The sequence below is a fragment of the Lagopus leucura genome, unplaced genomic scaffold, assembly GCF_019238085.1.
Source record: "Lagopus leucura isolate 7727_CA_CO unplaced genomic scaffold, USGS_WTPT01 Super-Scaffold_100001, whole genome shotgun sequence".
NCBI lineage: Eukaryota > Metazoa > Chordata > Aves > Galliformes > Phasianidae > Lagopus > Lagopus leucura.
This window is the reverse complement of record NW_024962262.1, coordinates 66989477-67014172: the sequence shown is the minus strand read 5'-3', so window position 1 is coordinate 67014172 and position 24696 is coordinate 66989477. Positions and strand designations below refer to the sequence as shown.

The window sequence follows — 24696 nt, the reverse complement described above, 5'->3', positions numbered from 1 at the left end:
GCTAATAGTCATGCTTTTGTACTGCATGCAGCATGACATCTGTTCTGGAGGGCAGAAAGCAGCAGCACAGCTGTGAGAACAGCAGGGAAGGTTCTATGTTTTTGCTGAGGTTCTTCATGCAGCCCTCCTTAAGGGAAAGGTTTCCTAAAGGGAGCTGCTTGGTTTCCCGTTTCCACAAGGAATTAATGGCTGCTGCTCAAGCTGAGCCATTTCCCCTAGTTATCAAAGGCTGTCCTTCCAGCATGCTTTGCTGGCACGGAATGCCATGATGCAGGATTAAAACAGATTTTATGAAAGTTTCTAAATTTCTAGCTGAAACTTTGTGTTGTAGTAATGGTGCAGTTTTCCTATTTCTGATCAAGCTTTGAAGCTAGCAAAACCTATTTTCCTTGTTTAAATGTGATGCCTTATGCTAGACTTCATATAGTACTGGTTGGAAAGCCCTACCAAAGAAAAAGGCTTTGGCTCACACTACAAGTAAAGTTTTGGTTGAAGAAGGCAGTGGTGAATGTAGTACAGCTAAAACAACACTGTTTCTCCAGCTCAGTGCCCAACAGGGAACTGGTTTACTGTATTTACATTTGCAGAGTAGTTTCCACCACACTTAGCAGCTTTTGGTCAATATTAAGTAGCTGCAGCTGCACTCACTCCTTTACATGAGTCCTAGCTCCCCACCACCTGCACTGTTAGGTTACTTAGCCCTCTGCAACTTCTTGATTGTATGGACATGATAAGAGGAGTGCCAGTGTTATGAGTTGTCCAAAAATCATGTATAGTTTCCAAGAGGATTGTGCTGCATGTTCTATGAGAAAGGAAGCCCAATCCATGTTTAGAAGTTGAACAGTGACAGCTGCAAGAGCCATAGTTAAGATAGCATAGCACAGAGCAGCTCAGGTAGCCAGTATCACCAGAAAAAAAAGTCTACATTGGTGTCACTGGGCACCAATTGGGAACCACGTGTACTTACAGAAAGATTCAACTTTTTGGAATCCTTCTGAAGAAGGATTTTGTCAAAGCTAGCAATTAAGCCAGATCTCTCACTTACCTTCACAGTGCTTAAATTGCAAGAATGCACTTGTTCCCTAATTGCAAAATAGCACCAAGGATGTGTGAGTGTCTCTGACAGTTGGATTGCTGAATGTTGGCATAATCAGCAAACCCCTTGACTGCAGGCTTTCAAGTGTCCAGATCAGCTCTGGAGTTTGGAGAGAAAGAGTATGTTGAGGAGGAGAAATCTGGTGAGAAAACAAGCAGTAGCTCACAGTTCTTACTGTCATGCTAAGCTGTAATTTTTCTCCCCCCTTCATCAGATCAGGTAATTAAGGGAAGGTTATCCAAAATCAACTTACCGATTCCTGAGTGCCTCATACTTGTATTTAGTAAGGCAAGATTTGCACTGCCCTCTAGAAAGTCTTCAGTTCATGAAGGTCTGAACAGAGCCCTGGAACATATTGTGCAACGTTTGCTTGTGCTGCTTGCCCTGAGGTCAAGCAGCCTCTTTGGAAAAGCCACTTCTTGTACTCCCTGCACCAGCCACCAGCGCTGAGTACACAAACACCTTTGATGTCCCTTTTGCAGTGCCTCCCACCCAGGTATCTTCAAGATGCAAGTAAATATTAGTTATAAAGCCCTAATGCAATCCTGTGAAGTGGGTTGGGTTTCTCTCTGCCACACCAAGAGGGTTGAACAGAGGTGCCAAGCTGGCAAATGTTCTTCTCTAGATTAGACAACATTGCTGTGGAGCACAACACAATTGGTAGGATATGGTGCTGTTGTAAGTACTGCATCCTGCCTTCCAGTCTCTGCCTTTTACTGAAAGAGCTGAAGGATTGAGACTGAACTCTCTTAATGATCATGTGGCCTTTGCTGAGCCCAAGTGCAATGCCTCCTTCATAAGGCATCTACCTGCCTATTTCCCTGCTGCCCTGATAGCATCGTTGCTGTTACCTTGAAAACCTCCTCTCAACTGCCACCCTGTCTCTCAGCAGTAGGAAATCAGATTTTCCATCCCTCAGCACCACTCCCTGCACTTTCACGTCTGAAGGGAGAGCTGGGGAAGGCATGGAAGTTTTTCTCTCTGCAGCAGTGACTCTATTTTCAGCTACAGCCTAACAGATTGCTTTGCTTTTCAGCCTCTACCACCTTAATACATGCAGCTACACAGGGTTACTATTAGTGACTGATATAACTGGCACTGCTGGCTGGGGCATTTAACTCTGGGTAAACTAAATTCTCCTCTATACCACATCCTCATTACTCCCTTGGATTTCATAGAAACACAGAATCGTAGGAGTTAGAAGGGATCTCTGGGGATCATCAAGTCCAACTCCCCTGCTAAAGCAGGATCCTTACAGTGGGCTGCACAGGTCACGAATATCAGTTATTATTATTTTATTATGTTTGTGTGTGTGTGTGTGTGAAACAGAAAATACAGAAGGTTTGCTATGTCAGGAAAAGACAAATGAAAGTGTCAGCTCCTGTCTAGGGCCAAGCCAATCGGAGGTTACCATGCACTAAGTGACCAACAGCTTTGGCCTGTTGGAATCATTCACTCTCCAGTCTCAGCCCCTTGCAATTACTGCACGTCATGCTTTTAAAATCACTACATAGGAGCAGCAAGCTGGTTATATTTAGAGCAATGCTAGGTATGGAAGCACTTATTTTAGCTTCTTTTGTTACAGATACATGAGAGAATCAAATGCTCCTTGCACAGCAAAGGAAAGTCTTCTTGGCCCTGCTGGTGAGGAAGGCTCTGGAAAGAATGGGTCGAGGAGCTGGGAGCTTACAGGATGTTTCCAAGTTTCAGCAATGCAAAATAGCCTCATACTAGCATGGAATTAAAGGAGAAGTTCTAAAATGTGCTACAAAATCAAAATTGCACTCCGCTCCTGGAATTCCAAACAGTTTATATTTACTTTTCCAATATTATGTTGAGGGTGGGGAGGTCGCTGAGGGTGCACCAGCTGGTCAGTAGAAAATCTCTGAGGACTGAAGACCCCAGTATAAGCATCTGCTCCAAAACAAGCATCCTCCAGTTCAGGTTTCCCTAAGTGGATGGATCCAGGCTGGATGTGGCTCTGGGCAGCCTGGTCTGGTGGATGGCAACCCCACACGTAGCAGGAGGGTTGAAACTAGATGATCATTATAGTCCTTTTCAACCCAGGCCATTCTATGATTCATTCTATGAAGTGCTTCCTCTTTAGCAGACTGGCCCAAATGAGAAAGGCAGTGCTCTGTGAGACTTCCAGGCTCTCAGGGCCACTGTCATGCTAGGCAAACTGGACAGTTCCAGAGCGTGGGTCTGAACACTACCCCACAGTTGTACACTTGTTTTTTTCTTCTGACTGTTATCAGCTATCTGATAAAAAGTGTTATTTGTCTCTGGGGATCTCACTTTGCATTCACAGTGGCCCACCAGCTGTGCAGACCTGCAAATAGCCTGTTACAAACACACCATAAAAACAAACACCTGCTCCCGCTTTTTTAATACTGCTGTCTCCTTCTATTGCCATTTTCTGTTTTTTATGTTTGGTACCTACCAGTCTGTCCACACACACGCATGCTCACGTACAGACACAAACCAATTAGCACAAATCAATTAGCACGCCCTCTTTCCTGTGTGAATGCAGCTGTTCCTCGGGCAGACGCATTTCACAGACTGGTGACACCTCCGCAGCTTATTTTGGGAGCTGAAGGTTGATGTTTCACACGCTGGCCTCAAAATTACAGAAACAAAATCTCTGCTCTCAAATTCTCAGGCCTTGTTCTTCACACTTGCCAGCAAACAATGCATGCAAATCCCCAGTGAGCAATAGAGGGTCAGGACAGGTCTTCCTGTAGGAAGGAGATGCAGACGGGACACAGAGCTATAGGAAGCAGAACTGCAACAGAGATGCTTTGGGATCTCAGAGGTGTGAGCTGCCCTGGCTACAACCTCTGCAGAGGGACAGATGTCAACGCCTGGTCTCAATGCCATCGAAAGCACAGCAATGACAGAGTGCACAAATGTAGAAGAGTTGGAGGGACAGCTGAGGGGTTTGCAAACTGCCAGCTCTGGGACAAGGCCTGTGAGTTTCCCCTCTCACAGTGGTGTGAGTAATTGTGGTGCGCTCATTAAAGAAATATATATTTTTCCTGTGATTTTTCAGCTAGTCACCACTGTTTGATGAAGCTGCTCATTAATTATTGTTTACGGAAAGATATTTCCTTCTTCGTCTCCCTGAAAGACATTCCGTTGCCCCTCAGTACACAGCTCAACTCTAAATTGCACAGAAATTTAAGATATAAAAATGCCATGTTTTCCAGGGTATGAAGTGGCTGGCCCGGGTTTGCATGCATAGTGTTGTGTGCTCTGTCCCCTTCTCAGCTGCAATCAATACCACCCTGATTTCTTTATCATGCCTGATGTGGGATGGAGATGAGCAATCCTGTTCATACCTCAGCTTTGGCATTTTGATTCCCAAACAGCCCATTCACTAGTAGCATAAAAATAATGTAAAAACAAATACATCAAATAAATGTAGCTTGAAGACACCTCTATTACAACCCTGATCTGTATTCTGTAAGCAAAATATGTACTGTGCATACAAACACTGGGCGAATGAAGGGATATGGGTATTAACACTGACATATCAAGCGGTTCCTTCATAAGACCATATTATCTCTGCAATCACCTAGAAGCATTTGCATTTCACAGACCACGTTTTCCAAATGGCACCTCTTGCCATTGCCTCTTGCTGTTCTTGGCTGATGTCTAGGCAAAGAATGAGGCCAAATGGGCAGTTTTCAGACCAGTGGTGGGAAGTGGTTGGAGCTGATAGCTGGGGGTCTCCTCCTTTGAGGGTTCTGGGGAGGTTCTGATGCTTCTGGATGCAAAGCAACACTACTGAAAGGTTGTGTGTTCAACATACAGGGTTGGCAAGTCACTAGGCAGGAAAAGGTCAGATGAATCATGAGCAGAATTCAGCCTGCTCTTCACATGGGTTGGGTGACTTTTTTCATCTGGTATTGTTTCTTGCAAAGCGTTTATCAGGATTCCTGTTTGCAGCACTCCATTCACAGGGCACAATTCCTGGCTGAAGTCACACGGCATTTTTATATCCCTCATCAGATGAAAACTGCATACTGGGGAGGGAGGTTTAAATAAGCCACCCATTTTGCAAACTGCCTCCTCCTGTAGTTGTGCTGACCGAACAATACAGCACCAGCAGCTCAGAAAGTTTGAAAAGCACCATAATCAATTAATGGATTTTTTTCACTATCGACCCACTCCTAAATCCTGGCCACTAGTTCAGATGGGGCAGTTAAAATGCTAGTAAAACAAAACACGGGTGTAAATCGTCCCAGCATCACTTCAGCAAGCTGCTTCCACGTACCAGACAGGCTCCAGGCCTTCACTGTGTGCTTTGGACTCTAGCACAAGAGAATTTACATTCTCTTTGCAGTTCCAATGAGACACCTGCTACTTCTCCTAAGTCACTGTGATGACACTTGCTCTTAAACAATGCCTGTACCACTCAGGGTACTTTATCTTTATCCCATTCAGAGGGACCTCGACAGGCTGGAGGGCTGGGCTTGGGTGAACCTGATGAGGTTCAACACGGCAAAGTGCAAGGTTTTGCATTTGGGCCGGAAGAACCCCAGGCACCTGTACAGGCTGGGAGGAGCGGTCCTTGAGAGCAGCTCGGCAGAGAAGGACCTGGGGGTCCTGATGGACGAGAGACTGAACATGAGCCAGCAGTGCGCTCTGGCAGCTCGAAAGGCAAATGGGATCCTGGGCTCCATCAGGAGAGGGGTGGCCAGCAGGGACAGGGAGGTGATTGTCCCTCTCTACTCGGCTCTTGTGAGGCCCCATCTGGAGTACTGTGTCCAGGTGTGGAGCCCTCAGTACAAGAAAGACATTGAGATTTTGGAAAGGGTCCAGAGGAGGGCGACTAAGATGATCAGGGGGCTGGAGCACCTCCCCTATGAGGACAGGCTGAGGGAGTTGGGCTTGTTCAGCCTGGAGAAGAGAAGGCTGCGGGGTGACCTCATTGCAGCCTATCAATACCTGAAGGGAACCTACACCCAGGAGGGGAGTAAACTCTTCAAAAGGGCTGATAACAGCAGGACTAGGGGAAATGGTTTTAAGTTGAAGGAGGGAAGATTTAGGTTGGATGTTAGGGGGAAGTTCTTTACTAGGAGAGTGGTTAGGCCCTGGAATGGGCTGCCCAGGGAGGTTGTGGATGCCCCGTCCTTGGACGTGTTTAAGGCCAGGTTGGACGGGGTCCTGGGCAACCTGATCTGAATGTGTATGTTTGGTGGCCCTGCTAGGCAGGGGGGTTGGAACTACATGATCCTTGGGGTCCCTTCCAACCCGGGTGATTCTGTGATTCTGTGATCTGATGAAACAAAAATCCAAACCCTCTTTTTCAAAGCAGGAAAACACTTTGGCTTGAAGACAATTTATATGACACTGCACAAAAACGCAGCTGACTAAAATTTATAATCCTGAATTTTTTACCTACAGATAAGCAGAACAGGAGGTGACTGGGACATCTATGCAGGATGTGGGAGGTTAGAGTTAAGTTCCCACTCTGCCAGGGGAAACATGATACACTGCTCCCATCTCTTGCTAGGAGCGTCCCTACCCTCTATCTTCCATCTGTCCCAGGCTGCCAGGCTGTGGGTGCTCGCAATATGCTGTTGCAAAACACTCAACTGTTTCTTGGCAATGGGAGAAGAAAACAAGGGAATGTCCACGTGAGGGCAGAGACACATGCATTTGTACTTGGAAAATAGGTAGGCATAGTTTAGCTAGAGAAATAAACTAATTTAGCATTCAGCTGTATGTCTCTCCTAGCACACCTCAACAACTGGAGTAATTGGGCCACAGTTAAAGGAACAAAACCACGGAAAAGAATCTTCCCTACACCTGCAGAAATGCTTGTGGCCTGTCTGAGGCCTTTTCTGATGCTTCACCTTCAGTAATGGGAGAGTTCAGGACACAGAACCATAGAATCATTATAGTTGGAAAAGACCTCCAAGACCACCTAGTCCAACCATCAGTCCATCACACCAGAGCCATCCTGAATTTTATCTTCAGAGCACCACTATGAGCTTTGCATTCACAGCTGCACCCTTCACGTGCCTGTAAACTGGCACAGATGAATTACACATTTAGAATCTTTCTACAAAAGCCTATCAGTACAAGCAGTAGGTTGCCCTGTAATGGGCTCATTTACAACCTCCTATTTTGTGGGTACTCTAAACACCACAGCAAGCACGTGCAAGAGAATGAGAGAGACAAGATCATCTCTCTTTAGTACTTAAGACACAACACTTATACTAATGTTAATCAAGTAATTATTTCTCTGTCAGGAAAGATCTGTAGATAAACTCCAGCCCACTATCGGAAATGGTTCTGCTCGCATCAGTCATTGCTACTTCCAGAACAGGTGTCACTAAATATTTCTCAATTATTAATAAGCCTGAAACCAGGTGAATATGTATAGTCATGTCACAAGGGAAACTGCTACATTAGAAAACCCCTGAGTTAAGCAGGATTGCCTGATAGCAAGTTGGAAGCGCTTCCTGTTTGTGAGGTGTGAATTTGTACCATCCTGTTGATACAGCAGGGCTGAGACTCAGGGCTCTCAGCAGGGCTGAGAGTTATCAGCTGACAGCACAGGGTCTGATCCAAACCTCATTCATGGATCAGGAATTTTTTCCTCATCTCTCCCACAGACACAGAAGGAACCACAAAGGGAATTAGTGCTATATCAGTTGGTGCCAAGAAGAGAAATGTCCTCTCTATCCAAAAGTCCTGTTCCCAAGACATAAGCCAGCTGATGAAGGTTTAAACTCCTTTGGGTTCCCTATCTTCACCCACCCCAGGTTTGTGTGCCTTTCTGATCTGTTTTCTGGGCTGTTATTTTCCATCTTGACTTTCAAGCCAGCATGGAAAAACTTCTCATGGAACACTGCGCGACTGTATTCTCTTTAGACATGCTGCTGACACCGTTCTCATGTATAAATAGGGCCACACATTCTGAAGAAAGGTCTTCCAGGGTGAATTTTACCCACCACTTGTAGGTTGTGGAGAGTCACTACACATAGCCTGTTATATTTGCCTTCTTCACACAGCCACAGTGTGTAACAGCATCTGAGCAGACATGAAAATCAGCCTCTTGAGCGCCACTGCAAACAGGCAGAGCTGCCATACGCCCACCCACCATTGAGATATAGGCATTTCTACAGAAAACTGGTGCCTAAATCACTTGGCAGATCCTGTGCACAATATTTATAGAAAAATGACACCTACTCACATTTATGGGGTTGCATGAATGGATAAAAATGTTTGAAGAATATATTGCTGGGCAGGCGTGTGAGATCCAGGCGGACAGCCTCCGGTCTCATAGCAATTGTGCTTTGCTGGTGGTCTTAGCATCTCCACATCCATAAATGCTCACCTGTGATTTCCCACTTGAAGCATGAAGTCATTTCCAGTTTCTAGCAGCAGAACCTTAAAAAGAACAGGGGGAGTAATTATGTGTGAGAAAACAGATAGCCCTATGAAAAAAGAAATCAGGGAAAACCCACACTCTAGTTTGCTCTGGAAGAGCTGCAAAATAAGTGTTTTCTGAGACCCTGGGAGGGTGAGTTAGGAAAAGAGTGAGAGATCTGAGAGCACTGACTGAACTGGGACCATCAAAGATGGAGGGCTGAGCTCTGACCTGGCACCTTTGGCAGCCAGGGTAATGAAAGTTTTGTGCACTGAGTAGCTATGCATTTAATTTGAGAGACCTGGGCAGGCTCTTTAACTGTTATCTTGGAGCTAAAAAGTCACACAATCACTTCCTCAAACAACGATTTGTAGTCAGACTGTGTTCATGTTAGTTGAAGGCAGATCACGGCCTCCCACAGGACTTCAAAGATAAGATAACAAGCAAACACACAAAAAATGTGGTCTGCCTTGAATTCCTCTGGAGGGTCACCAAGGCACTGTAAAGCCAGCTTTGAGCTGAATGAGCTGACTTACCCTTCAGTAAAATATGGCTTTCTTCCTGCAAACCTCAGTACTTCAGAAAGGAGAGGTGCTTGGGACAATCTTGTCTTTGGAGCAGAGGGGCAAACAGCACCTCCACATTGACATTTTCATGTGTGCAATCTGCTGTGTTCAGGGATAGCACTGCTTGACCTGAACCACACTGCTATGCAGAAAATGGAAGCAGGGTGCAGGGTCAAAACAAGGGTGCTGTACTATCCAAGAGCAGCCAGGGGTGGGTGAGGAAGGAAGAAGTAAGAGGAGCAAGGCAAGAAGAAGATGGTTCATCGGATTGACACTTTCTCAGCTCTTGGTGGACATGAAATTTAACTCTGACTCTCAGAGTTTAGTCCTTCTTCCCAAACCTGGCCAAGCCCTGCTGACACTTGTTTATGTTTTAGGAGCCTTTGCATCATCTAGTGGCAGTGAGTTCCATAGTTTAATTACGCATGGTATGAAAAAGCTTTCGTTTGCATTTATTTCAAATCGGCTCCTTGGTAATTTCAAAGTTCCCATTCTGTCCTATCTAATTTGGAGGATGTGTGCCCAGTGGGTAGACCATAAGACTGGATCTCTGAATTAATTCTATTTCCATCTCTGTCATTCTTCTAAAAGAGAAGGTATTATTATTCATTGGAGAGAGCTTCACCTTCAGCCAGCTCAATTAAAATTATCCCAAGCAAATAGTGATCTGGAATTTGGACTTAAATGATGTAGATGAATCTAACGTTCCCTGTACCCCTGCAGAGGACAGGTAGAAGCTAAACTGGATAATAGAGGTAAAAATTTGATTTTATACTTCCAAGGCCTGGATTGATTGGTGGAATTGAAACTGCTGCCATCATGTTACAAAACAACTTCTCACACAATAGCAGACCCCATTACACAGCAGAATCCCTGCAGTCAGGGAAAGATAAGTCAAGATCCCACATGAAAAGAAAGGATGTGTAATTTCTAAAAACACCAATTTACATACTGGCCTAAGAACCGTCTGTCTATCGAGCTGCTGTAATTGTGCAATTTGCTCCTATTGACACGTCTTCCTGTAACTTGTGGCTTTCCAGTGAAATACCACAAAAAAGAAAGAAAAAAAGAAAGAAAGAATACAGCTAGGCCAAAGAGAGCTTCGTAATCTGCCTGAAACCATACAGCTGAGAGAGGGAGGAGGAGATGCTCACAGATGTAAAGGAGGTACTCGGATTGAAAAGACATAAGTGTCCATGTTAATTACAGTCTGGGCGACATGCTAGTCCTGGCAGCTGATCTCTCCCTTCTCTTGACTTGGAGTGAGGACACCAGGGGTGGCAGGAAGAAGTGGAGCCTGGGCTGTGTTGGGGCTGGCAGCCATGCCACCACGCGTGGCTGGAGCTGGCCAGGCTGCATTCCCCCATGGGGGTGAGGGCCAGGAAGGGTGCGTGCAAACCTACCCAGCAGGCCTGGGATCAGGGACAGCCGCCACTGGGATTCCTCAGGGCTTTCTCAGCTTCCACTGTCCTAAAAAAGCCATGCCGGTGAGGTATGCTCAGGAATCCCCACTGACTCTCCATTAAGTCGCTAATTGGAGCTAATTATTGTGATGATGATTTATGAGCGGTGATAATGTGCTTGGTGCAAAAGAGACTGCAGAGCAGCACCAGTCCCCAGCCGGAGGCCCTGGTGACTGAGGGACGTGCAAACATCACAGTCAACATCTCTGGAAAGGCAGCGTTCCCCAAAAGCACCTTGTGATGTGGGAAACAGCGCAGGGAGAAGGGAAATGGGCATCTAGGACACTTGGGCCTCCCCCCAGTGGTGCTGTCCTTCTGCTCCAGCTGCTCGGGAGAGCCACCTCTATCACCTCGGGATGTGTTCCCAGCAGGAGCAGAGGAGTGGAATGTCACGATTATCTGAGTGGTATTAAAAGCCTCTCCTCCACCCACAAGCTCATCAGGGGAGACCCAAGTGCACAGGCACTGCCTGACAAGTGTAAGATTTGCATGATTCATGGCTTGTGTGTTCTTTTGCATTTGCATTTTTTTTCTGCCTGAAGACCTTTGCTTCTTTTTTCTCCCTGTAGAAAACAGTAATCTTCACCATGGCTGGTTGCACTGCACGATTCCCTTTTCCCCCACGGCCAAGATCTACACACATTTCCCAAGGTATTTTAAAGATGGGTTGGCTCTGCATAGCACTCGGGTAAAGAGGGGAAGAAGATAAAGAGAGTTGTTTGCATGTTTTCTGGCAAAGTGGAGTGAGACACTGGAAATATCCCCCTGTTTAGGCTATACAAGGCTCTTCTCTCTCCTCATATAGCTCTCTGCCCTGGGAAATGGCAAAAGGGGGCAGCTGTCTGTGGGTCAGGCCACAAACTCAGTCACTCCTCAGCTGACAAGTACCTGACAACCGCCATCTCCCCATCTTTGGAGAGTCATTTCTCTTACAGAAAATGTTCCCCTGCTCCTTCTCCTGTAAATGAAATGGGCTAAATTGTACATTGTACAATTCAGTCCAAAAGGAGAAAAAAAGGCTAATAATATGCAATGACAAAATTCACTCTGTAAAGTCAAATGAGGGGTGGCTGAATTCTCAAGAAAGAATGTCGTTAAAGTCCACAGCTCTGAGCAGGGACTGTTCTCCTGAACCAGGCTGTCCCTGGGAGGCTCTGTGCCCTCGGCCAGGCCCTCTCCATTCAGTTCACACAGCCACTGGGAATGGACCAGGGGGAGGAAGGCTGGCCAGGATTATTTTTAGCCTGTCAGCATCCCTTTAAAGTCCTGCACAATACATCAATCTGTGGTGAATCCGTGCCTGAGCAAAGACTGATAGTTTGTTTTAAAAATTGAATGCAAATAGATGGCAGTTCAAAGTTCAGCCTGCGGGCTGCTGTCTGTTTGCCCTCCATCCTGTAAAGATTGATCACACCCTATGGGAAGGCGGTCAGAAGGAAAGCCGGGCCCTGCTGGACAACCCCTAATTTTCACGTCTGTTACCCCGGCCTTGCCTCATCAGACCAGAGCAAGATTGGGCAGATACATGAGGGATGATTCACATTGCCTTCCCGTGACAAAAACGGGCCCTGGAGCGAACGTGTCACTTGGCACAAGGAAGGACACAAAGGGTGACACATCTGTGATATGGGAGTAGAAGAAAAAGATGAACACACCCATCATGAGTAACTCAACTGGTAGCTTCTGCGTGCCCACTTTGGCATTGCACTTGTGGAAACTTTGCTCCAAATTGCAAAATGACACAAGCCACAAGGCTACTCGCTCAAAATGCTCTATTTAAACACCAATGGTTTCACCACATCACCTCGATAACTTGAACAGATGTTGCACAGCATCTTTCTGAGGTATCATCAGACTTGCTGTGGAAAACCCATCAGGTACACTGTGAGCACAAAACACTTCCCACATATTTTCTGGTGGGGCTTTCTCCTGCACATTACTTGAAGTGGAGTGAGGTGGCCCTGCTGCTCCTCAGGTGCAATGAGTCAGGAAGGTCAGGAAGGAGGCAGGCAAGCTCTGCCTTGGAACTCACAGGCCAACATTCTGCCTGAAATGATGCACTGAGATGTGGCAAGCTTTGTTTAAAAACAGGTAACTTCAGCCAGGAGTCCTCAGAGACAATAATGCATCTGTTTGACTTCCTCAGTGGATCAGCTGCGTGTTAATCATTGCTTCTGCTCCCCCTTTCCAGCTCTCCCTGTTTGTATGCTTGCTAAAAAAAACACGTAGCCAGCCTTCCCATCAGCAAGCGGCTTGGGACATGTTGCCTGGAGTGTGACCTCCAAGTGGGCTGGGATTTGAATGTGAAACCCGCTCAGTTTGATCTGGCAGGAACTGCCGTGCTGCGCAGCATGTATGTCTTTAGTAAGAAGGCATGCCTTCAAACCCAGCCTTTTCAGAGAAATGTCTAAGTTGTCAGCTGCCATCTTCCCAGAGAAAGATCTAAAATTAGAGAAAAGCTGCCCTCCACTGCTGGAGAACACTGCTGCTGACATATGAAAGCAGCAAAGAAAACTTCAAATAAAGGTCTTCTGCTAAGGCTCACGTAACAAGCAAGAAAGGCTTTGGGTCTCTCCCGACCTGACTGGCGTTTGTGGGGATCTGATTTAAATAGGCAGCTACAAAACCAGTGCTCATCTTTGTCTGCCTAAGCGTTTATACTTTGCCTGTCATCATAAGCACCATTATTTTGATGGAAACCTACAGAACTGAGGGTTTCTCTTTTAAATACCTTTCTTAGAAGTCCTGTGGGATGCCAGGAGACCCTACTCTTTTCAAAAAATCAGTGAAGTAGAAAGAAATCTCCCAAGAGGAAGCAATGGCTTGAGACTCTCCATGGAGGCTGTGACAAGACACGGACGCTGTTTCCAGAGAAGAAAGGACCAGTCTGTAACTGCAGCTCTGCAGACCTGGTCAACCATGCCACACAGTCTCAGTCACTGCTCAGCCACCCCAGTCTGCGCTCTGTCCCCATTGCTATGTGGTGTTTACCTGCTGCACAAAAATTAGTGGGTTAGCAGGGTTGAGCTGCTCTGATATTCGGGGAAATGGTATGGAGTTGCACCAGGAGAGGGTCAGGTTAGGGGTTAGGAAAAGGCTCTTCACAGAGGGCAGTGGGCATGGAGCAGGCTGCCCGGGGCAGTGGGCACAGCCCCAAGTGCCAGAGTTTGAGCATCTGGACAACAGTAGGGTCTGATTTTTGGGTGGTGCGGTGTAGCCAGGTGCTGGACTCGATGATCCTTATGGTTTTCTTCTAACTTGGGGAATTCTATGACTATGATATACCGTCAGTCCAGGAGCCTCAGGAACACCCTGTGGTGCTGGTGGCATAGCAGGGCAGGTGAATCCAGGTGAGAAATGAGTGCAAACCTTCTGCTACCTGGAGGCAAAGAAGACACTACAAGAGCGCAGGATTTGGCTGCAGGTGAGGCAGGATGGCAGGCAGTATGCTGCTTTGCCTTCTAATCTGTGCATCCTAGCATGCCCCAAAATCAGAGGTCCTGCTCTAACACCATACACTGCTATAATTCACATTAAAGAAATCAGAAAACAAACTAAACAAACTTCCTTTTTCCTTCTCTCTCCTCTATTTCCAAATCCCTGTCACCCTGGGGAAAGAAAAAATGTTTTCCAGACTATGAACCCCACAGTTTGTGAACCAGCACAGCAACAAGAAAAGGAACAAAATTTGCAGCCGGGCTGTGAGTGCAGGTGACACAGCCACAATTGGTATCCCATAGGATACAGACCATGAAAGGTGGGATTCCACGGGAGAAAGTACTGGGAAGCTAATGAGGAGCAGGATTAGATTGCCGGAGTTAAAAGGGACCAATCTGTCCAAGGCAGGAGCAGTGGACATTTGCTGTCTTGCACATTAAAGTGCAACCAGGATAGTTTATCATCACCTGGCATCATCCCAATGCTGGTATTACTGTTGTTTCTGCAAATGGATTGGATTGAGTTATTAAAAGGGCAGCCAACTGTGTGCAGCCAAAAGTGCATAAACTTTTAGCATCAGCAACGTTTTAGACCTGAGACAAAAGGCAATGAATACACTGGGAAAAAATCCATTTACTGCCTTGAGTTTTTTCCTCCTGGGCTGACCTATGGGAACAGTCTCGCAGGAATCCAAACTGTCAGCAAAGCACGACCACTTATATGCTACATAGCAGGAAAAGTGGGACATGTTGCTTAAAGTGAAAAACATAAGTACCTGTGAGCCTGTGCCGGCTCAGTGTGGCGTAGCTGCAGGGCAGGGCTCAGGAAAATTTGCTCCAGAGCCACGTCCCATCTCTCTCCTCCTCTTCCTCTTCTCTTGTGTTCATTGAGGTCTGTATGTCACAAACAAAACTGGATTCAAAATGGGTTATTTATTTTAAGCCAAACTACTCAGATGAAGCTCTTAGGATGTCCGCAGACTAAAATACCTGATCCTTAATCTCAGTTTATCCCCTGACTTTGCACTTGATTTAGGAAGATGCAATCCAGTGCTGTGGAGTGGCTTCAGAAGCAGTCCCAGACTCTGAGGCCGTGAGCCAAAGGCTAATGGCTCTTTCAGCAGGTCAGTGGAGCAGCAATAAGGAGAGAAACTAGCAAATGTGCACGGGTCCAAAGCATGGCATTTGCTTGCAGGTACTGCTGCTGAGGGCTGGGTGTTTCACTAGAGATGGCACATATCTGCCCTGAAGAGACAGTCTGAATCAGACAGTTGGACTAGATAGCTTTTGAGGATCCCTTCCAACTGAACTATTCTTCTCCTCTCCTTTCTTTTCCTTTCCGTTCTCTTCTTTTCTGGCTGCTCTTTGGGCAGATTATGGCTGCCCTCAACGGTGATCACAACTGAACCATACAGTTAGTACAGTTTCCATGTCTCCTGATGACCCTTTCACAGCAGTCTGTCTCAGCTGGGATACCATGGCATAAATACTCTTCTCCCAACCTCCCTTTGGTTTGCTCTAGCTTCCCAGAGTGTACTTCAGCTTGCACAGGGAGCAGATGCCTCTGGGGAAGAAGATGTGCAGCTCAATAGAGGTGCCCCTTCTGGTCCAAACACCATGGCTGATCTCAAGCTGTCACAAAACCACTCTGGCAAGGGAAAAGGAGCAGAGCTGACATAGTCTTGAAAATCTGTCCCACGGATAGTTTGCTCACACTGTTGAAATCTTTTGCTGCTCTTACAGTGACCCTGCATGCACAGAGACACTCTTGTCCCCTTCTGTTCCCCAAGGGCACAGACTCCACCCACCCAGAGAGCTGCCATGAGTGCCATGATTAGCATCAATGGGGTGCAGAGGCCGTGGCAGGGTGGGGAGCTCTGGGCACTCAAACAAAGGGAGAAGTGGACACATTTTAAAGGATTTTCTGATATTTGTTTAGCTTGGCTGCTATACTTTGCTGAAGAAAAGGGAGGTTTTACTAAAGCTGGAACAAACAGTAGATCAGAACATTAAATAAAGGGTTAGCAAACCTGCCAGTAATGCTAGGTCAGTTATGCTGATGAGGTCAAAATTTAATTCCACTGTGAAATCGGAAATTTCAAGTACAAGTGTTCACATCAAGTCAAATTATAATATCTACCCAACCTCTGAGCACTCTGAACAATTTCTTTCACTGTCATTCACCTGACTGGTATTTGCAATACTGAAATCTACCCTGGAAAGAGAGACAGAGAACAGATTTTTTTCTGTGTAGGGAAGAAACAGGAACAAGCTGGAAACTGTCCACCCAGACCATGGTGGGTCCTCTCAAAGGCTGACAAGCTTTGCAGTACCCATCTGAGCACCTCCTCTGATCTTCCCTCCATTCCTGTGCATTCCCTCAGCTCCTCCACTCAATTAAGAGACATCTAAAGGTGCTAGTTCAGCGGGATCAAGAGGAGAAGAGAGTCAGGAATATAAAGAGAATGTGCCTAGAGGATGCTGTCTTGCAGAGGGTGCTCAAGAGCCAGATGGAGTGAGAGGGAGCACAGAGCTCTAAGCTCTCTGCTGTCGGGGTATTCCCCTCTACTCTGCCCTTGCAAGGCCCCATCTGCACTACTGCATCCAGGCCTGGGGGCCCCTAGCACAAGAAGGATGTGGAGCTGTTGGAGCAGGTTGAGAGGAGGGCCACAAAGATGATCAAAGAACTGGAGCACCTCTCCTGCAAAGAGAAGCTGAGGGAGCTGGGAGAAGGCTCTGGAGAGACCTCATTGCAGCCTTCCAGTACTTGAAGGGAGTTTATGAGCAGGAAGGGGACCCAATTTTCATGGTCTGACAGCAACAGGACAAGGGGAAATGGCTCTGAACTAAAAGAGATTTAGATTAGATGTTGAGCAGAAATTCTTTCCCCAGCAGGCAGTGAGGCCCTGACACAGCTGCCCAGAGAAGCTGTGGTGCCCCATCCCTGGAGGCTCAAGGCCAGGTTGGATGGGGCCCTGGGCAGCCCTGCCCATGGCTGGGGTTGGGACGAGATGGTCTTTAAGGTCCCTTCCAGCCCAAACCATTCTGTGATTCTATGATTCTATGATCAAGCATCCACCGGGTGCAAAGCACTAGCCAAAGCAAATAAAGAGTAAGCAATGTAATGAAGTCATGTGGCTCCTATTCCAATAGCATACCTCTGCCTGAGGAACTCCCGAATATTGAATGAAAATTAGGGTGGTCATCTTCTCATTAATCCCATGACAAAATCAGTATCAGGAGTGACTCTTCACAGGGGTCAGTAAGAGGCTGGCAGTGGCTATGCTCCTTGCTCAGCGTCACACTGCCCATCTACTGCAAAGCCAGGAATAGATCTAGTGATGCACAACATCCGAATTTGTGACTTGTGAGTAGTAAATACTGTAATTAACAGTGCTCCCAAAATACTCCCGGGGTTGTGAATGCTTCTTCATTCAAGTGATCTCCCATTTGCCTAACTGAGTAAGGGCACAGCAATTGTGCCCCAGAAGATTTTGTGAAGCATATTACATTTATATCCTCAAATTGCACATCTAGTTAAAACTGTCTTATAAGTCATTTTCCTAACTGTTTGCATTATAAACGTAATACCAAGTTAAAATGAAATGAGCAATTAGCATGCATCCCTTATAATATAATCTAAAGTTCACCAAATATATCAGCAATGCTATGTAACTAAGCAAACAGGATAGATACAAAATTAAACAGGATATAGATGCATTGTACAGAGGAGATTCAGAGGTGGAAATGAGTCACATCTCTGTCAACAGCACAGCTACCAGCTCCGTGTGCTGCATAGAAGCAAGGCATTCAGGACAGCAGTGGCTATACAAAATATTGGGTGCCTCAGCTGTCACAGTAGCACTCAATTGCCCTTAACAACACAAAGTGCCACAAACAAAGCTCAGAAACCACTACTATTCCTGCAAAGCATTGTCAGCTATGAACACATCCAGCCTCAGGACTGTTTTTGTCCTGCTCTCATGACAGATGTTGACTTCATCCAGTGCTACATTACAACTAGTTGCCTAGGATGCTGCTTGAAGTCCTGGCTGAATTCACCAAGCAAGGGATGCTGTGTATTCCTGCTGCCCTCTCCAAAGAACAGCAGTACCGAGAGCCACAGAGCAGCAGCCCTGGCTAACTTTCATGGGCTCCTTTCCTCATCCTTGGGCACGTGAGGTGCCACACCAGGTGCCAAGGAGATGTCCTTTTCCCTAGGAGAGAGAGTTACTGCCCCCTCTTTTGTAGGTAGTGGAAGAGCTGATTTTGCTCTGTGCTATTTTGCACATTGACTGTTACAGAAATGCATTCAAATATTTGTAAGGTTGATTGAAAATGTTGCTAAATCAAACTGCTCAGATTTAGCCACCAGAAATTAAATCAGATAATAAACAATCAGCATTTCATTCCCACAAAAGAAGGATAATTTTGTAGGATGTTTGGTTTATATTGTCTATGCACCTGCATTTGGAATACCAAAGTGAGGGTTGATAGCAAATTGGGCTGGCAGACAGTTTTTGAACATAATTATTCAAAAGAAACAATCCAGAATCAATTTAATCATAGCGCAACTGATTTTTAATTTCCAATGGTACAAAAAAGTGCCATTCACGTTAGGCTTCTCTTTCCTTTGGTTTGTAATCATGATCGTCTGCATTGTAGCCAAGCTAATTAAATAAATGCCAAGTATTTCTCACTATGTAATACAGCAAAAAGGAAAACAAAATTAAAGATGCCTCCTAAACAGCAGAATGAACAAAAGCTCATGGCTTGGCAGACCCCAGGATTGATGTTTACACACAGTCTGGACTTGTTTAGCAGAGGTGGAGTAACATGACCATAACTGACCATTGGGCATTTAGCAGTTGTACGTACGGCATGTGAGAAGAGATGCACTGCTTTACAAGACCCCTGCAAAACACCATGCGATGATGGGTGTGTGGGAAAAGCAAAGCAAACTGCCCCATGGCAGCTCAGTCCTGGGAGGGAAGGGCTGACACAATTACAATAATTTCATCTGGGACAGCAAGGCATCCCCAACCTGCTTTTATTCTCTAAGCGATCCTTTTTAACCAGTTTTGGTGTTTGTTCTGAATGTCATTTTTGTAGCTGGAAGCTACCGAGGCACAATGATCTTACAGCCCTGTATCCTCCAGGGACAGAAATCTGAGATGAGACAAAACTGGATGCTCGCCTTCTCATCCTGCTTTTGATTTAGGGATGGAGGAATTAGATCCTACCTTCACTCATGGGAGGAACATTAAAACCCTTTTCCTCTCCCAGGCCTGCTAAGCGGCACCAGCAGAGAAAGGCAGATCCCACCAGCACTACCACATCTATTGAAGATTGATAATTCCCATCACAAGGAGGTCGCTGGTGCCTCCTCTTTTCGCTCGCGTTGGATAAAAGCTGTGCTCAGCGGGGAGGGGACATGCACCAATGCAGTTTGGCCTTTTCATAACTCCATGCAGAACTAAAAATGAACTATTCTCACAAATGACAACCAACACAGCTCAGCAAGAAGCAAATAAAGATTTAAAAGTGCCTATTCTTTTTCCTTCGGACAACACATTTGGGAACGTCAACATCCCCAAACTAGCCTGTAGTATTCCCAGGCAATGCTACAACCCTGGTTAAAAATAAACCTGTTGAAAGACTGACCTCGTCTCACATTCACTGCCGGAATTTCCCGTGCCTGCTAAATCCAGGGTATGCTCAGCAGCAGCACATGGGGAAATGCTGCTGCACGTGGGGAAAGAGTCCCATGCTTTTTTATCCCTCTTTCCCCACACCAGCATCGGATCCTGATCTGCTAGGAAAGGGCTATGTTGACTCAGCAGGTGGGATGTGGTGCATAAATATGGGTGTCCTGTGCCACCCGAAGTACCCTGTGATACCCAGCCACTTCCCAGCTGCTGCCTTTGTGCAGCAAGACACTGACAGCATGAGGTGACATCTCCCCAGTGAGATCTTGCTGAAGTGAAAACATGAGATGTAATAGGAAGCTTCTAATACAGTAGAAGACTACAGTAACTTGTGGGGAGAGTGGTGCAGGCACCCTCTGGCTGAGAGTTGGGATCTCTCCATTTGTGATTTATATCTTTTCCTGAGACCTAGGAGGATGATAAAAGTTGCCTGGATCTCTTAAATGGGCTCAAGCCCCATTCCAAACAACTGATTGTCTTGAACAACACCTGCCCGGGAAGCGGTGCTAGATCCCCAAACCCAGGAACAGAGATGAATTACATGTGGACACAGTTGGTATCTGCATGAAGCTTATGACCCATGGGAGTCTGCTGGGGAAATTGGGCTTCAGGGAGAAGATGCAAATTTAGGAGCAGGGCTCGCTTGCTTTTCTCTGACCCCCCAAAGATTCATCGCTTCCTCAACACTGTGATAACTGGGTCACTCTTTTCATGTTTTCTTCCCATCAAGTGTGCCGTCCCATCATATAAATTTGTGCCGGGTATGTCCTGGCCTCTTTCCTGCTACCCTCCTTTGGGACTGTTAAGAAAAACACTTCATTATGTCTTTTTTCCCCATTTACCAGTGGCCAACATACTCACAAATTATGCTTGCTGTGTCTTGCATGTAAATTTGAACACTCCTCCAAAGACCTTTCTGTGCATATCTGAAAAATTTCTTATTTACCTTAACCTCTTTGCAATATTTCTTTCACACCTTACTTTGGCTTTTGTGTGTTTGTGTGCACACATGCATGTCATTCTTGCACTCCACCCACTCTACCCTATAGCTCCTCCCTCCCTCCTCTGATGTGTTACACTTTGCATAGGTCTCATCACATTCTGCACTTGCACACCCATCCATGGTGCACTGTGTTAATTCCTGCACTATTTATTACTTCATGGCATATGAAACGTGCATGTGGACTGTGATTTACGTGCCATTGCTTTTCATCTCCTACCAGCACATCTCACGTCCTCACTCTCCTTTGCTTTGTGTCATTCGAATTCATCAATTATTGTGGATTTTTTCCTTAAATAGTTGTCATAGGAGTTGACATTTCTGTCTCTGTCTGTTTGGGAAACACATCTGCCTTGCAAGAGGATTTTATACAACCACAGATGTGCCTCCCTTTTAGGCTGAAGCTCCAAACACCTCCAAGGAGTCCACAGACACCTGGCTGGGCACTGATGAGCTCATGGCATGATGAACCAGGCTAATGCTCAGAGCTCTATGCCATACCGTGGGAGACATAGTGGTTGGGCTGCCCCATCTAAGGCAGGTGGGATGAGATGATGTGGCTGCTCATCTCTGTGCTCTGCAGACAGGCAGGCTACCTGCAATTTGAATCACTGCCACCCAGTCCCATATACCATTGTCCTAATGTCCCTTATCTCGCTTATTTCTTGGCATTGCTCCGCAGCAATTACGCCTTTCCTCTCCAGTCTCCCTTGAAGTATCCTTTACTATTTACCCACATTGATTTTTTGCGTCCCCTTTTATTTATGCCAATTGTGCCTTGAATTATAAAGTGAATGGCAAATTTTTAGACTCTAACATGCTCCCGCTTCCCTCTGTGTGCCCATTTTCATTTCTGCCTTTTTATACTACAGATTCCTCTTCCTTCTGTAAGGCTACTTTACAAACTTCCACAGGGAAGCCTTGAAGTGGATGTGCACGTATTTTTTTTAATATGTCTATCACTCTAATAAGAGTGTTTCTAAGGCACTAAGACTCACTAATGCTTAATTTTATCAGTGGGTAGGTGCATCCTCTTGCACTCCCTTGGGTTCTCCTCTCCCTTTCCATGGGTTTGGTTAGAAAAAAACACCAACAACAAACAAGTGAAAAGAATGCCAATCCCAGGACAAGGAAACATCCTCCTTACCCTGTATTTAAAATCTTCAGGTCTGACAATGCCATTTTGGGGCAGCACAATAACTGAATTTAAATGCTGAAATAATTCCATGGTAAAGTTAAGTGCTCTGAAGGCTTATGGGCTTACTAAAGGTTGATGGATAGTATTTTTGACACAAGCAGTTCTGATGTCATTAAAGTACTTTGCAGAGATCCTACAGAGAATATATGCTAAGTGTTGGAAATGAGTAAGGAAAGCATCTGAAATTCAATTAATGGGCAAACTTTAGAGAAAATCACCTGACAGGGCAGCATCCAGGAATTACAGGTCAATCACAGGAGCCAAAGGCATCCCAGGCCTCCGAATAGCTCCTGGAGCTCACATAAGTAGTTTCAGCCAGCAACTGTGACTTTTTTATACCTCATAAAATAGCCCACTCTTTCTGTTTTGTTTTGCTTTTTGAGGTACAGTCAGTGCCCAAACCGTTTTAGATCTCAGGAAGCTTCATCCCAAACCCAACAAGAGCAAGCATACCCAAGTCTTGGTTGCAGCACAGATGGACAGGCCTGTGCAGCACAGGCAAATGCTTTCCTTGGCTGAAATCAGAAAAGCAGTGGAAAACGATAGGCTTGAATCACTAGAAAATGTAAATGTACTTGAAGAAAAAGCTCAGATGTCTGTGTCTTTGGTTTATTTGCTTTAAACATGTTTCTTAATTTCTTCTTTCTCAAGCACACATTTCTTTTCCCTTATTGACAATGGTTCTGCCTCTCCTTTCTTTTCCCTATCTGCCATTGCCAAACATTGCTGCTAACTGGCACCAGAAAAGCAAGAGCAGGGAGGAACAAAGGAGCTACTGTCAAACAAAGCAAGCACAAATAGACGGAGTTTTCCTGTGGTACTTTTAAAAACTACACAAAACCCTCTTTCTCTTCCAAAAGAAACCATTTTATAATGAATCATTCATTCCACAGGGTTTTTGTTCAGCTGATGAACATGTGTAAGGCACATTTAAATCAGTGCAGGTGCTGTGAGATGAGGGTATATCACAACACATAGAAAACATGTCAGTTCTGGAACGTTGCACAGATTGCAGCATCTACCCTGCTACGAAATTACTTGCAACTGTAGTTTCAACCTTCCCTTTCAGCAGCAGATCTTATTCATTGGTCATTATGATGCAGAGCTTTCCATACCAAAAGCATCATTCCAATAGCTTTTATGGCTCTGAACCAACCCCTGTTTGTGCCCAGTGTGTGCTGATGACACCAAGAGAGCTCCCTCTCTATCAGCCTGAACATATTCCTTTTGAGAAGAAAAATCACACTGCTTAACAGGCTTCAGGGAAGAGCACGTGCTGCTTCATGGGCTTTTCCATCAGGTCCCACTGAAACTGGATTAAATCCTGATGGGTGGTTTCTCAGGAAGCAGCTAGCAAGAAAGCCCTGGCTATACTGTGAGACATCACAAGTGGGAATGGTCAACAGTGACTGAAGACCGGGGCCCATCTCTCATCCACAGTCAGGCTCGAGCCCCTTGAAAGAGCTTCCTTCCTCTTAAAGCTAGTTTGCTCCACACACATTAGTAGGTGCTGCACCTTCAAGGATGGGTTCAGGTGCCATTAGCTAGCCAGGCAGCATGCTGATATCATGGAACCACAGAATTGTTTGAGTTGGAAGGGACCCTTAAAGATTGCAACTCTCTTCAATGAATAGGAACATCTACAGCTAGATCAGGGTGCTCAGAGCTCCATCCAGCCTGACCATGAGCGTCTCCAAGAACAGGGAATTCACCACCTCTTCACCATCCTTGCAATGATCCCAGTACAGAGAGAAAGGCTACAGAAAACCCAGCCAGTAGAATCACAGTACCATAGAAACACAGAATGGCTTTGGCTGGAAGGGACCTTAAATATCTTCTCGTCCCAACCGCTGCCATGGGCAGGGCTTCCCCCACCAGCTCAGCTGCCCAGGCCCCCATCCAACCTGGCCTTGAGCACCTTCAGGGATGGGGCACCACAGCTTCTCTGGGGAAAGAATTTCCTCCTAACGTCTAATCTAAATCTCCCTAATTTTAGTTTAAAACTTTCCTTCTTGTCCTATGACTAAATCCCTCCCCAGCTTTCCTGTAGGCTCCCTTTAGGTACTGGAAGGCTGCAATGAAGTCTCCCTGGAGCATTCTCTAGGCTGAACAAGATCAGCTACCTTAGTCTTTCTTCATAGTAGAGGTGCTCCAGCCTGCACCAGCATCTACACATCTTGTGCTGAGGGCCCCAGTCCCAGACATGGTACTGCAGGTAGAGTCTCATGAGAGCAGGATGCACAAGAGCAAGTTATTCTCTGTTTTGCTGAAGCAGCCAGGTTGAGCAGGCAGCACTCAGATCACTGGCTGTTCTATAAACTCACAACAGCAAGAGGTGCAAGCTGGAGGGAGCAGTCCAGCCCCCTGAGCCTGTTTCTGCACCAAGGTAGGATCATCCAGGCCCACATCACTTACAGTGTTGGTTGATCAAACCTTTCCCGAGGTCTCCTGCAATGAGGAGATGGATCCAGGTGTGGGACCACTAGTGCACGTACCCTCAAGCTGTGAGCACAAGATTCAGCTCTGCTCTGAAGGAGGTAAAGGCATCATCTGCTTCAAGTCTGCTCCCAGAAAGTGCAGACATTTCTCCTTCTGCAGACATTTCTCCCCTACAGTGTGCCCTCCTCCATGCTTCACTTGCAGCTAGTCTGTAGGACTCAGCTCTATGCTGAGTGCTGGTAGCACAGAAGCCAGGAGCAGAACCTCTGCTACCTTTTTTATTCAGAGGAAGGTATTTTCTCCAGGCCATGAATGTATTCTGTAGGCACATTCTGTTCCCCTCTCTGTTTTTTCAGCATCCTTCTGAAAACTGGACAACAGCCGCAGAAGCAGCATGGCATG

At 46.0% G+C, this 24696-nt stretch overlaps 1 long non-coding RNA gene across 1 annotated transcript in view; it reads right to left on the bottom strand.

Annotated features, from left to right (window-relative positions):
* The window catches only part of LOC122178131, a 45232-nt gene that overhangs the window by 6621 nt on the left and 13915 nt on the right, over positions 1 to 24696 (bottom strand). The window contains exon 3 of the long non-coding RNA XR_006178237.1: positions 8307 to 8503. This is a non-coding gene — a long non-coding RNA (uncharacterized LOC122178131). The remainder of the gene's footprint in view (positions 1 to 8306; positions 8504 to 24696) is intronic.